At 41.0% G+C, this 15,847-nt stretch overlaps 1 protein-coding gene across 1 annotated transcript in view; it reads left to right on the top strand.

Annotated features, from left to right (window-relative positions):
• Positions 1–15,847, top strand: part of LOC124593974 (follistatin-related protein 5-like) — a 503,257-nt gene that overhangs the window by 24,716 nt on the left and 462,694 nt on the right. The window lies entirely within an intron of this gene.

Raw genomic sequence — 15,847 nt, 5'->3', positions numbered from 1 at the left:
TAAAGTTTGAAGGTGAGCTGAAAGGAAATGGGATAGCGCATGTTGGGCCAATTTTTTCGAAACGTACACAGTTATAACTTTTCAAACAGCTTCCCGAAAGAGAATACTTAAATGGGAAAAAATTACCTAGTCTTCGTAGATGAAAGTTTAATTGACGTCGCTCCAAGTAATCAGGCGCAATTTGACGGAAATGTGGGAGCGTGTTAAGCTCTTTCATATTTGTTAGTAAGTGTGGTTAGCCTTACAGCGGAAGTTAGGCATAGATTTTCTCACGCCACACATACAGTACATGACGTATGATACGAATGTCTGGAAACAGATAGCGTTATTTCTGCATCGATACTTCATTACATTGTAACTATACGACCCAACGCTCTAGTTAGTTAGTGAAGTACTGGATATCTTACTAAATTCTGTTATGTAATTGTTTTCCGTGCAGTACTGCCTTTCATCAGTGGCCCTGTGATATTGACGGACTTCCCTCGTATGCGAATCATGCCTTCTCCTTGCATAACTGTTAAAATGGAGTCAGTTAAGCCGAACAGCATTGCACAGGCTCTCCAAGTGCATTCGAACACAGTTTGGGCGGAACAGCAAGTGTGTTCAGGCGTGAATGAGAATTTGGATTGAGAAGAGAGGCGTGCGGGGGGTAAACCGTGCAGAGGTGCAAAGCCACAGGTGCCATGGTGGAGTAGAGATTAGCGCATTTGACTCGTGAGCAGGAGGCCCAGGTTCGAATCCTGGTCTTGGTACAGATTTTCAGTCGCCATTTCAGTCTTCATATTAACATTACAGATTTTTGAGAGTTGGAAAGGTCTCTGGAACCATATAATTCGTTTTTGCTGGTCATACAAGTATAGTAATCACATCCAATAAGCAAGAATCAGCTGAGGCAATTGCAAATAATGTATTTCAGAAAATTATTAAGTGGTTTTCTGCAAATGGACTCTCACTAAAGTTTGAGAAAACGCAGTTTATTCAATGCTATACAGTAAATGGCATAACACCTTTGATAAGTATGGACTATGAACGGAAGTCTGTTGCTAAGGTAGAATACTCAAAATTTCTAGGTGTGTGCATTGATGAGAAATTGAATTGGAAGAAACACACCGATAATCTGCTGAAACGGATAGGTTCAGCTACTTATGCTATTAGGGTTATCGCAAATTTTGGTGATAAACATATGAGCAAATTAGCTTACTATGTCTATTTTCAATCACTGCTTTCATATGGCATCATATTTTGGGACAATTCGTCACTAAGAGGGAAAGTAGTCATTGCACAAAAGCGTGTAATCAGAATAATAGCTAGAGCCCACCCAATATCACCTTGCAGACGTTTATATAAGGAACTCGGTATATTCACAGTACCGTCACAATACATACATTCACTTACGAAATTTGTCATTAATAACCCATCCCAAATCAAATATGAGAGCGAAGTGCGTAGCTACAACACTAGAAGAAAGGATGATCTTCACTATTCTCGATTAAATCTCACTTTGACACGGGTGAATTATGCTGCCACAAAAATCTTTTGTCATTTGCCAAATAGTATTAAAAGACTGACAAATAGCCAACCAACATTCAAAAGCAATTTCTGAATGACAACTCCTTCTACTCAATAGATGAATTCATGGATATGAAGTAGTAACTGCAAATCATCATCATCATCATCATTTAAGACTGATTATGCCTTTCAGCGTTCAGTCTGGAGCATAGCCCCCCTTATAAAATTCCTCCATGATCCCCTATTCAGTGCTAACATTGGTGCCTCTTCTGATGTTAAACCTATTACTTCAAAATGATTCTTAACCGAATCCAGGTACCTTCTCCTTGGTCTGCCCCGACTCCTCCTACCCTCTACTGCTGAACCCATGAGTCTCTTGGGTAACCTTGCTTCTCCCATGCGTGTAACATGACCCCACCATCTAAGCCTGTTCGCCCTGACTGCTACATCTATAGAGTTCATTCCCAGTTTTTCTTTGATTTCCTCATTGTGGACACCCTCCTACTAGTACCTGCAATCAAAAAAATAATTAATTAATTATTTTGAGTAAAGAAAACTTATGATAAAGTTACTCGTTCCACATCATTACGAAATGTCGTATTCATTATCTGGAACAAGGATTAATGTATTTCTGACACGAAAATATTCTAAAACCGAAGATATATTATCTGAAGGTGGTCAAACACTTAGTGAATTTCCCATTTTAAAATCTTGGGGAGGGGGGGGGGGTAGATGGGGAGCTGTCATGGTTATATCATGTTCAACGTCTCGTACTGAAACTAAATGCTGCCACCTTCATTATGAGAATTGCCATCGTTGTCAGTGACACTGAAACACGAACCCCTGCTTGCTTTGATAACTTTCATTCTACTGTCTTGTCAGGTGTTGTATTTTGGGGCGACGCTGTGCACCCTTAAAGGTTGGTTGGTGGATTCTAGGGAGGGGACCAAACAGTGAGGTCATCGGTCCCATCCGGTTAGGTTAGGGAGTCGGCCGTGCCTTTCAAAGGAATCATCCCGCCATTTGCCTGAAGCGATTTAGGGAAATCACAGGAAACCTAAATCAGGATATCCGGACGTGTGTTTGAACGTCGTCTTCCCGAATGCGAGTTCAGTGTGTTACCTACTGCACCATCTCGCTCGGTGAACTCATAAAGGACATTGTTAATCCACAAACGGGCGGTCAAACATCTGCGTTGTCATTTCGCCAACTTTAAGCAGGCTTTCGTTCAGGTGTCTTGGGATTCTAATTCTGCCGCCCCTGTACACAAATTCCATCACGGGATTTGTTGATGACAATGTTGACCCAGTCAGAGAAAACATCAATACCAATACAGTGAAGACGAAAAAAAGTTATACACTTGGAAAATCTTCCTTAAGCTCTGTAAAGTGTGATTTTATTTTCAATAAATTTTCAGCACAGCTGAAAAAGTCAGTGATAAACATACACAAAGCGGAAAGCTATCCTTGTGGCAGACTCTTTCTATTCTGTGCAGGGGTTCATAGCAGTAGTTGATAACTTACCTCTGCAACGTTATTTACGTTTACATTCTATTTTTCGTGTTTTATTAAGTGTTTAATTCATCGTTTATAAATTTTCTGATGAGTATTCTGTAGAACATATACTGGCTCATTCGTTGACCAAGTATCTTTGATTCGGACTGTGATAGGGAACTTAAAAAGAAACAAAATAAAATAAACACTTGATACGCCATTAGGGAAAACTTGGCGCCGGACGCGCTGGCTCGAAAAAACGGCAGGCTCTGAAGAAGCTAATAATGCAGGGTCGTTTTTTTTTTCTTTTTTTGCCTACATTACTCGCAGGGTAATTTATCATTTTCCCTGTAATAAAAAGAGAAATTTTGGCCGTTTTGTTAAACGATCTTCCTTTCTCACATTTTCAGAATTTTATTCCGCATTATTACGCGATAAGATTTTTTTCTCTTATAATGGTTACAATGTTTGAAGTGAAAATATTAGTAACATTAAGGGACGCTTATCGTTTGTAGCCAGAAACAGTTGACACCCATCAAATTTACGGAGTATTTAGCCTGGTTAGCGAATTATTGGCCTCATTAGTTGCGACTTTAAACGGTTTAAAAACGTTTATTTTTTCGTTCTATGAGGTAATTAAAGGTGGTAATGAGGTGTTAACTGTGTTAAAGTAGATGGTGAAGCTAATGGTACAAGCTCGTTTGTGATGATGGAGTCAATCATATACATAGGGTATTTGGAGTAGAACAGAAACGCCGTCTATGTGAACTTGCAGTAAATGACAATGAAATTAGAATGTTGAATACTTTAATACTTATTTTTTACTTTGCTGCTATGATTACTTACAGTGCACTACAGGTCAAAGCTTACTTGTAATTGTATATCGAACATTGCCAGAATACCAAGAAAGAAATGCACAATGTGTTTCCCTTTTACTCGTGACACATGCTTTGGCTTTGATTTGATGTAATTCATATAATAGAATGTTTATCCTTACAGAACAGATACCTGAAGAAAAACAACCGAATTATAACATGTGTGATCTGTGACATCAGCACTTTTCCCTTTAAGTACAACGCCAAACGTCTGTCTCCTTCTACCGGGAAAAGTAATTTTTTCTACTCTACAAGATAAGTAGTGTGCACCTTCTTTTCCGAACCATATCTTGTCGGTGCGAGTTCAGTTCGTATTTTCGTAAAACTTACCGGCTGCTTCCAGACTGTCGAACATTTCCAGTGCTGAATCTGACGTATAATTTAAGTGATTTATCGACCGTCTCTAAACGAAATGTTTGAATTAAATCCCGACATCAACAGTTTCCATCTTCTTTCACTCCCTTCTCGCAGGAAGCCACATTCCTTTACTTTTTTCCACTTTTGATGTAATTTGACAGAAAACTTACTCCAGCTTCTTGAGGAAACTTGGAAAGACTGGCTCGCCAGAGGTAATTGGGAGCGATTTACCGTTGGCGGCAGCCGCTGTCGCTCGCTACTCGAAATCTCAATCCTAATTTCAGTACGAGGAGTACGGAAGACCACCGTCAAACTCATCGTTTGCGGGCTTGTTTCTAATTGCGTTCAAAGCTCGATGTAATAAAACGTGTGTCAGAGAAATGCAAGGAATTTAATGATGTTATTGATGGATAAAAGCTAAAACGTCATTCAGTTCGATGGACGTTTCCAAAGGACAAAATTAACGCTTTATCATCTCCATGTTACCTTCACGGTGGTGGAGTTTTTGAGTTCTGAGTTACTTTGTAAAACTTTTGTCTTTACAGAATTCCTTTTGGTGGTTATAAATCAGAAATGTCACAACCTGGTGTTACTTTTTTTCATTCACAGAAAATTTACCAATTTAATATTTATGGCGAGCGTTCTATCCGGTATGATAGCACTTTTTAATTACCGAAATGTGAGTAAACATAACGTAATTTATTATTAGGATGACGTCCTTCTCTGTATTCTTCATCGTATAATTAGGCATTATAATTCCGCCACTTCTTTATTTTTCACTTAACGTTCGCTGACATGATTATAATTACATCACAGGGAGACACTGCACAATTATATCCACCGTCTTGACAGGCAAAACATTGAAGATCTGTGGCCGATGCCATCAGCTTATGATCGCTAACATCCAGCCTTTTCATGACTTTTTCATTTTCACTGTCAAACCTGATTTTTCTTTTAGTACAAAATCACCATTGATTGTCTGTTCCTTAACATTCTTAGATTATTCTTAAAAATTTCATCCCTGCACTTTAAATGTAGTAACGTTTCTTAACCAAAACTGATTTCTCACTCCCGTGCAGCAATGTCGGAACAGCAACCATTCTGTACAATTTTTATTTATTTTACTTGCGTGTTTAGTACTTTTGACCCTGTCAATTTTTCCACGTATAACGTGGTACTTGTCCATATTCTTTTGCTCGTCGCTATGTAATCCTGATATACTTCACAAATTCGTTCAAACTTTTCGAGTGTTGTAATATTTTGTTCTTCTTTCTGTCACAAATTCTGATTGTAAGATAGGTTTGATACAGTTCAGCATTCCTGTCACTTGACACCGTAACTAGAACTTCCGACGCCATTAACTATCTGTCATACCTGCAACAACGACTACTATAATACGTACCTAATCATTCTGCCTCTTGGTTCAATATATCCTTTAGTAGGAATTTTGTTTTTCTTGTCTTCATTTTTCCTCGATCATTTCACCTGATCTTTAACAGTGTCCTGTCACACCATTTTTCAGAAACTTCAAATTATTTTATTTCTGTCTTTTTGTGCTACCAAGATAGCAAAATTCATCCATCTCTCGACAATATTTGACATTTAGACATCCAGTGAGTTTTGCTGCTCACACCATGACCTAGTTCTCTTGTTGTTCATGTGCATATTGTAGTCAGTATCTAGTACACATTCCATTTCCATCTGCGTCCGACTCGTTTCATGTTCATTATAGATTACCACTAGTATGTCAACGGGCAATATTAGCATGTTCACTTTCCATTTGTGACAAACAGCTTCGACATGGTGTTAGTCCCGTACTTTCCTATTATGCTCTTCAGTACACAAAGTAATTAACAGAGATGCCATAGAGTCACTTTTGCTTTGTACATTTCCTGAATTTTGTTCTCGTAGCATGCTGTCATCACTGACCTTTGCAGTCCACTTAACAGTAAATAACATTGATTGTCCCCCTTTCTTTGTGGTTCATACCACACTACCTGACGACAGATGTCATCAGAAACTCTCCAGATCTGCGAGTACAATATAATATTGACTATTATTTTTGTTCTGAAAAAGAAACGTAAATGAGGTTTGGGTGGTCTGGTTTTCTGCATCAAGAACATTTGCTAGCAGATATGAAGGATCTCGAAAACACTTCTGACATTGTCCAAAGAAAAAAATTAACCATGGAACAATGAAATATGTTTATTTTACATAATTGTTTCAGAGCATTATGGCTCCTTTTTAAAATTACACAATTCAATTGAGGTTGTAATTCAATTGTATGATTTGAAAATTGAATTATACTACAACGAAACCAGTATGCAGATTATCACATTTGATATAGTAAAGGCTGCAGCACATTCTACCACAGTCGGAAAAAGTTTCAAGATACCCGAGACAGGCTCTGCTTTTATGGCCAGCAGTCTTCCGTTTGGGATATCCGCTCTGACCTTATAGCTAGACTAAAAGCTTCTATCTTATGCTGCATTTCTTCTCCTCTCCTTCCGGGCCCCGTGAGTCGTGGCCAGCTGCCAAACCTGGAACAAACGAGTCGGGCTTGCGTAACGTAATCCCACCTAGCCAGGCGGTTTTAGTGGGTGAACTGACGAACTCGTCGCTGCGCAGTAGAAATTCCGTTCCACGTTTCATATTCAGCACTTCTATTACATATCTACAATCACACACAAGAAATTTGTGGTGTTTCTACATAGTTTGCTTGGATCAACTATAAGAAGATATCAGGGTGCTAAGCTCCCTACTCTTCAGTATTGTTCGTATAAGATACGCATGTTATTTTTTCACGTACATAAACAGCTAAACAGAAAAAGGTGTGGACCACCGTCATGACTTCCCTAATCTGTCTTTTTTATTGGATACTTCTTAATAGTTCTCTTTTGACTAACTGAAATCGTGTCTATCAGCCAACTGTGTTTGTGTAATGGGTGTAAAAGTAAACCTCCGTTCTCTGGGTTTTTCAGTAGATTGCGCCTAGTCGTCAATTGTGAACGGAACGATGTGGCTTTGCTTGCAGTGTTCAGTCAACATGCCTCGAAAGCACATACTAAGCTAAGAAAACTGACACGTTTTTACTTTTCTGCAAGAAGGACTGTCATCGGGTTAAGCTGCCCGTCGAATTAGCGTACACACAGTGATGACAACAGACAATTCCTTCAGACAAAACGTCGAGAACTTACCTCGTAGTGGTCTTCCGTACACAACATCAGTAGCAGATTGACGTCGAAAATAGAACATAACCCGTAACACCACCACCCTATACACCTTAAGGAATCGAACAGGTTCAAATGTCTGATTGCCTTACAGATTAGTTAATGTGGAAAATATTTTACGTTAAGCAAGTATTGGAGAAGAAGTTTGTTAAAAGTTTGAAACTATGTTTAAAGTTTGCTGGATGTCGAAAATTGCTCTGCTTATCAAAAATGGATAAATATAGTCTTGGGTAATTTGCGCTCCACTTCAAGTAGAAGCTAGTTTCTCACGAATCTCAGGTGTCTATGACGTCGTATCTCCGGAGCTATGTGTCGTTCAGTGACATAATTTTGCAGATAAAATCAATAGTGCACTGTCCAGTCACACTAACGTGATCGATTGTGAAAAGCGTGAATGACAGCCTTTTGCGGCGCGGACTACAGCTTGACGTCGAGGAAGAAAGTAAGTGGGGCTTTAGAAGGTACCGAGGGCGATGTGCATCCATGTCAACTCCAGTGCCATGAACAGCTGCGCTACGGAAAAAATTTGGAAATTTGTGGTAAGGACTATGGGACCAAACTGCTGACGTCATCGGTCCCTAGGCCTACGCACTACTTAATCTAACTTAAATTAACTTACGTTAAGGACAACACACACACACACACACACACACACACACACACACACACACACACAGAACGCACGCGCGCCCGAGGGAGGACTCAAACCTTCGACGGGGAGAACCGCGCGAACCGGTGCAAGGCGGATGAAACCACGCGGCTACACCGCGCGGCAGCTGCGCTACGTTTCTCGGATGAGAATCCTTGGCGCGAATAGCCCGATCGAGGTGGTCCCACAGATTCTCGACTGAGCTTAAATATGGGCAGTTTCGTGGCTAGGATAGTACGGTAAATTCACCTTGGAGCTCTTCGCACCACGCACGAGCTGTGTGACGCGGTGCACTGTCCTGCAGGTGGATGCCTTCTGACCGAGGAAGAATAAACTGCATGTAAAAGTGGACATAGACCCCCAAGGATTCATGTATACTTGTACTGTTACATTGTGCTTTCCAGAACGAGGAGATAACCCAGGGAATGCACTTCGGCCTGGACCCTTCCGACGACTGTAGCAGAGTGTTTGCGTTCAGACGTGTCACGCCGTACGCGCCAACGAGTTGTAGACACTTGTGAGAAGCGACACTTGTGAGAAACTGGAATGTGGCGACACTTGTGAGAAATCCGGGAAGCTGAGGGACCGGCACAACGTGTGTCGCAAACGCTGCGCCACTACCTGCTCGGCCACTACCTGCTGCCGCTTGGTGTGACTGAGCGCTCGGCCTGTGCCGGCCCGGGCAGCTGCCGAGGGACATTCACACTCCTCCAGTGCAGCTAGGTTACATTAGACATTTACACTCCTCCAGTGCAGCTAGGTTACATTATTTCAGCATTTTTTTGGGCAAGGAAGAGTGGCCTTAGTCAAATTAGAAATCATGTCAACCATTAGTTGCAGCACAGTTATGCGCAAGACCTTTCTTTTTTTGTTCTGATTAAACTTACATAGGGCATAATTTTCACTCCACCTCATACTTAATGATGTATTTTACAGAAACTATAGAAACCGAAAATGTTTTCCATCTTTCAAACCCTCACCCAAAATTTGATATGACAGGAGTGGCAACCTTTTACCATATATTGAAAGGAGCCAACTAAAGAATTTGCTTCTCAGCAGAAACTTTTTCTTTAATTATTTCGAAATAAAACTCAATTTTTCCGTACCACGCAGGGAACTATACTGAGGTTTAATGTGAGTCCTGCTAGCAATTAGCGTTAAGGAATGCAATTTATATATTGAAACAAGATGTATTCATCGTCCACTCAAACAGACATTGTTTCTAAAATTCTCTACACAAAAATGCTAATTGTGATTGTTAGAAAAGCTATGACTTTTCAGACTTCATTAGTGAATCTTTTACAACGTGCAAGAGACATTTAGCCGACTTTGTGTCGTTTCCAGGGAACACCACGAGGAGGTAGTCTCTCTTTGTCCCGCATTATATTTATTTACAATATTTACAGGATAATTATTTATTTACAATTTTTACAGTAGGGCTGAACCCCTTTTCAATAATTACAAGTGTTGCTGTAGCTTCAGCCATTTCCGTTTTATTGTAATTTCTGTGCATAAGCCACGCAAGTAAGAAATGATTTTATATTGCCGTCAACTTGGAGTCATGTAAGGGTCTTAGAAGCTACCTCATCTGTCTTAATTGCGGACATCTTTCTTCTTTTCCCACCTAGGTTTAATACTAGTCGGTGCCCATGATATTCTGCGTCTTCTCTGAGAATTTTTGCTAAGGAGTAAAAATTTGGATGAACCTTCGAAATTAATGTATTTATCCTCCGATTCCATCCTTCTGAAACATTGTTGGTGCGGTGACGCCTTCCTGCGCAGTTCCAAATATCTCTTGGGGTGTCTTCATTATCCAGTCATCGTTCAAAAAAATAGTCGTAAAAATCCTGCAGTTTTTCATTATCTGGCGTGCTCTCCTGGATGCATAGCCACCTATCATCTAACATGTCCAGGGGAATGTAAATCAAAGCGGAACACAATCTTATGCGAAAACGAATTTCTCCGTTTTCCTTGTAGGCAGCAACAAGGCCGCAATTCTGCCTCCACAAGCACTGATTGAAATGGTAGTTGCAGCCATTAATCTTTGCATCAGGAAACAAATGTGTTACTGATTGGATGACTGCAGCTTCAAAATCCATCATGACAGCTGCAAGATTCCATCCAGGTACGTTGCTCTCAACAGCTGTGAAAAAGCGATCGTACGTTTCTCGCCTTTTATTGGGTAGCAAGGCATACACTGTTGAAACTGTGTTTGTTTCCTCCTCAGAACTAGAAATATCGGCATGAACAATAAATAACTGTCCAAACCGCTTGCTGGAGCTTTTGAACGTTCCATCGACTAAGAACGAATTGCAGTCTGTTAAACAGGATTTCCCCCTTTCACTGGCGAACACCAATAACCTATCATTTGGCCCTCTGTCGTAGCTTGAAAGTAAAAATTTGCTCCCATCATTCATTATCAAATGATGTTCTTCCAGAAATATTCCTGCAGCATCGGTCGGATCTTGCGTAGATCCCACGCTTTTTGCCTGATTTGTTGCAGCGATCGTTTTGCACTCTTGTGTGATGGCAATGATGTGACGATGCAGTATTGAATTGCGGTGTGCTGCCTTTTCGGTGTCCCTGTAGACCGCCCGATACCTGTTCGGCCGAGTCTCCTCACAAATGTCGCTCCGGCTGGTGTGGCCGAGCGGTTCTGGGCCGCCACAGTCTGGAACCGCGCGACCGCTACGGCCGCAGGTTCGAATCCTGCCTCGGGCATGGATATGTGTGATGTCCTTAGGTTAGTTAGGTTTAAGTAGTTCTAAGTTCTAGGGGACTGATGACCTTAGAAGTTAAGTCCCATAGTGCTCAGAGCCATTTGAACCATTTGAACAAATGTCGCTCCTCACAACTGTTGCTACTTACAAGTGTCGCAACCCCCGCGCCAACGGCTATCTGCCCGATGGAGCATAAAATGTGAGAAGTCCACGTGTCACCACTCAGTGGACTTGCATTTCTGTTACTGGCGTGTACAGTCCAGCCTTCGTCGCTGATGAACAGCAGTCAGCATCGGTACAAGAGCCAGGCATCTGCTGCGGAGGCCCACAACAAAAATCTAATTATAATGGGGTATAGAATTAGCTTTTTAACTTTTATCAATAATTTCTTATATTTTCATTAAGCTGCAGACATTCCACGCCCTTTCCCAGTGATTTAACTAATCTCTCTCCTTCACCTTTACTATCTTGTTAGCTGTAACCTGATTCACAGGTCCTATCCCAAACAAAGGCTGCAGCATACATGCTTGCTGCTTAGTTCAAATCAGATCTACTTTTGATGTCCTACATCGCAACTATTAATTTCTTCTCTGTATACAATGTACAGCATTTCTCTCTACGCAAAATATCTTTTCTAGTACATTATTCCCCCAAATCCCTTACCATCCAGTTACCCGAATCCAGTACCATCGCAATCACCGAGAGGAACTCCTCTTATCAGCAAGCACATGCAACCCACACACTGTGTTATTATAAAAAATGTTTGTGTTCCTCTCGTGAGTAGAACAAAGGCTAAAAGGTGATAACTTGAACTTTGCCGACGTTTCGCAAGCAACGAGAATGTACGTAAGCGCAAAAACTATCGCACAATCAACTTAATACATCATACGTTCAAGTAATGAGGGTAGCATAAGTGAGGCCCATAGGTATTATGAAAGTGGATGTATGGATGTGTGTGTATGTATGTTCTATTCCTCGTGCTAAATGACTCCACCGCTTTCAACCAAACTTGGTACACATATACCTTACTGTCAGGTGGCAATAGTTTCGGGAGAAGAACTACGTACCTATCAAAGGAGTTGGGGTAGGGACGAAAAAGGAGAGTATCCCACGAATCGTCAATTCCCAGATTTTATAATGAGAGCTTTTAGCAACTTGTAACAAACTTTACACATAATATACAAACTTTGCTACATTTTTTCTTCCTGACAACCCCTAAAAATGTTTATCACTTAATAATTTACCGCTGTTCATGCAGTCTTGAAGCACTGCATAGTTCATCACATCTTCACTACTAACTGTATTCACGACACATCTTACAGACAGTATTCGCTTATATCACTGAATGCAACTATAAAATTATATCATTCCAGGAGATATGACGTCATACACATTAAGCACAAGGCCAGAGGCTGCGTAGTACGGGCGTGGTCACACAGCTATAAACAAATACCTGGGCAGCGCCGGGTTTCTCCTCTAGTTAGATAGCTGCGACCACTAAGCAGAAGTATTGAAGGAATACTGATATTCTGATCACATAATAACGGGTGACTGCTAAATGAAGGAGGATATGAGAAGCAGACAAGCACAGCCAAAGACAGAAATCGCGACTAGAAGAAGTCTGTTAATAGTAAACGTGGGCCTTAACTTGAGGAAGACATTTCTTAAAATGTTCGTTTGGAGCATATTGTATGAAAGTGTGACAACGGACCGTTGGGAAACTAGAAAATAAAAGGATCGCGCATCTGAGATGTAGTTTTATTGGAGGACTAACTTAGCTCTCGCTGCTTCGCTCGCGTAGACTGTAGGTTCCCAAGAGGTTTTTCTTGTCCATAAGTTTCTAATTGAATTTTTATGTTATGCACAAATTGCAACACCTTCTAAACATTTCACTCTAATGAAGGCCACAGAAGCACGGTCTTTTTCAAATTTATTTCTGACCAAAACGCGATTTTGGCAGCTGGTGTCCAAGGGCTTTGTTAATCATGCTTTTCGCCTTTAAGACGTAATATTTCCATAGAAACTTGCACCTCTTAACACATATTTCTCCACGTCTATACCAGAAGTGAAATATCTTAAACTTTAAATGTTCTTTAATGTAACGAAGTCTTTTCTTAAAAAATTTCTTCCTCTATTTCATCCCCCTGGGGTTGAACTTCAAGAAAACGTGAATGACGTATTTTCTTTATTTTTGTCGTTGAAGGCAAATACAAATTTTCGTAGTTTCAGCTTTGAAAATGCTTTCGCAATGAAATAATTTCATCAAAATTTTCATCCAACACTTCACTCCCTTAGCTGGCTGAATTTCCAAAAACAATGAAACACGATTTTTTATTTCTAACCGAAAAGCCAAATACTAATTTTCATAGACGTATCTTCAAAAATACGTCATTAGTTCTTTAATAATGATTTATTTACAAAAGAAACTTTCAACCACTATTTCGTCCTCACATGGGTACATTTCTAAAAATGCTGAAACATGTATTTCTGACCGAAAAACCAGTTTCCCTACGTCTAACTTCAAAACTGTCTTAATAATGACATATTCACGAAAAACATTTCATCCCCTATTTCACCTTGCCAGGGGTGGAATATCGAAAAATCCCTTCTTAAACGACGTCTACAGCCGGTCGGGATGGCCGAGCGGCTCTGGGCCCTTCAGTCTGGTACCGCGCGACCGCTACGGTCGCAGGTTCGAATCCTGCCTCGGGCATGGATGTGTGTGATGTCCTTAGGTTAGTTAGGTTTAAGTAGTTCTAAGTTCTAGGAGACTGATGACCTCAGATGTTAAGTCCCATAGTGCTCAAAGCCATTTGAACCATTTTCGACGTCTACAGTATAAGATCAAGACTATCTTCAATTTTGAGGTTTGTTTCCTTACCAATTTGCGCTGGGCGATGATGAATCAGTCAGTAAGGACATAGTCTCTTATATATACAGATGTTAATTAGGTTGACTGATAGTAAATGGGGTAGTTCCTCGCAGAATCAGCACGAAAACGGATGTGTGAAAAACTGTAATTAAAAGAAGCGGCAGGAATGATAGGTGACGAGTTAAGACATGGTAGGTGTAGTGTAGGAAATTGTAGAAGATGAATGTTGTAGGGCAAAACACAGATTGAAATATATCCCACAAATAATTGAGGAATGTGGCAGTAATACTCTGCGATGTGGCCATTGGGAAAGGAAATTGGGCGGGCTACATCAAACCAGTCGGAAGACTGAAGACGAAAAAATAAATTAAAAATATAATTTTTTGAAAGTACAATGTGTTATGCGTCTTATAGACTAGAGGTAGAAACCGATTCAAGATGTTAGAGACGCAACTGCCCATTGCACACACACACACAAGCGTGTGACGTTTCGTACCGGAGCCTTTGTAGCGACAGAGCCAGCCTGCAAACTGTCGCTGAATGCTTTACGGAGCGGTGCCCTCGGCGCTAGCCATGACACCAGTATACAGGGGGACAGGGTTGCAGAGCATCACACCAGTGCACAGGGGGAGTGGGTTGCAGCCACAGCCGGCCGCAGGCGAGCACGCGTGCCCTTTGTGGGCAGCGGCAGGGGATTAGCTGTCCTCCTCCTCCTCTTCCCTCCCCTCCCCCCCCCCCTCCTCGCAGCAGACGGCATGGCCCTTGTGGGCGGCTCGCCCGCGACCTCTCGCCCTGCAGTCGCTTCCTGCCATTTGACGTCCCCGCTAATAAGCTCGCCGCCTCGGGCACCCATTCCACATCAAGCATCCGTTGCAGTGTGCAGGGGCTCAAACAGATGCTACCACGAAAGAAAATGTGTTAATTAAATGCTTGTCCCGGACAAAACGGATTTCAGACGAAAGCACTCTGGTTGTAGAATTCCTGCTAGATTTTGAACAGAAATTGTCTACGAAAGTAAGTCCAGATGTGCCCTAAATTAAGAATCACATCCCTCTAAATACAATTTTATAGACCCGTAAATCAAGTTTGTGACACAACCTGTCTGCGGCGAATTTGTTGAAGTTACCTAGACAGTAAACACTTTCTTCCTTGATCGACTTACATTGGCCATTACAGTAGAAAATTCGATTTAAGTGAACAGGAGCATTCACACCAAAATGTGTAAAGCAATGTGGCTTCTTGTCGTTTTCAGTGAAGTACCGGGTGATCAGAAAGTCAGTATAAATTTGAAAACTTAATAAACCACGGAATAATGTAGATAGAGAGGTAAAAATTGATACACATGCTTCGAATGACCTGGGGTTTTATTAGAACCAAAATGAAGGATTGCGCACCACCCCATATTGCTAGACGCGTGAAAGATCTCTTGCGCTCGTCGTTTGGTGATGATCGTTTGCTCAGCCGCCACTTTCGTCATGCTTGGCCTCCCAGGTCCCCAGACCTCACTCCGTGCGATTATTGGTTTTGGGGTTACCTGAAATCGCAAGTGTATCGTGATCGACCGACATCTCTTGGTATGCTGAAAGACAACATCCGACGCCAATGCCTCACCATAACCCCGGAAATGCTTTACAGTGCTGTTCACAACATTATTCCTCGACTACAGCTATTGTTGAGGAATGATGGTGGACATATTGAGCATTCCCTGTAAAGAACATCATCTTTGCTTTGTCTTACTTTGTTATGCTAATTATTGCTATTCTAATCAGATGAAGCGCCATCTGTCGGACATGTTTTTAACTTTTGTATTTTTTGATTCTAATAAAACCCCATGTCATTCCAGGCATATGTGTCAATTTGTACCTCTCTATATACATTATTCCGTGATTTATTCAGTTTTCAAATTTGTACTCACTTTTAGATCACCCGGTACATTGGACCCTATCACAGATACAAGACCTCGAATAAGCACAATTTCCATAGAACAAAGTAAAGTTTATCTGCCAGCTGCATCAATACCAGCACCTACTCTAATACTGTGAAAAAGGCAAGGGAATTCGGAGTAAAATTCGTAGTGACTACTACTCTTGTTGATATTAATTGCAGTAAGATATCCCTAAGGATTTTACCAACTGCTGAATG

The sequence above is a fragment of the Schistocerca americana genome, chromosome 1 (assembly GCF_021461395.2).
Source record: "Schistocerca americana isolate TAMUIC-IGC-003095 chromosome 1, iqSchAmer2.1, whole genome shotgun sequence".
In the NCBI taxonomy this organism is placed as follows: Eukaryota; Metazoa; Arthropoda; class Insecta; order Orthoptera; family Acrididae; genus Schistocerca; species Schistocerca americana.
This window is presented reverse-complemented; position numbering and strand designations above follow the sequence as displayed.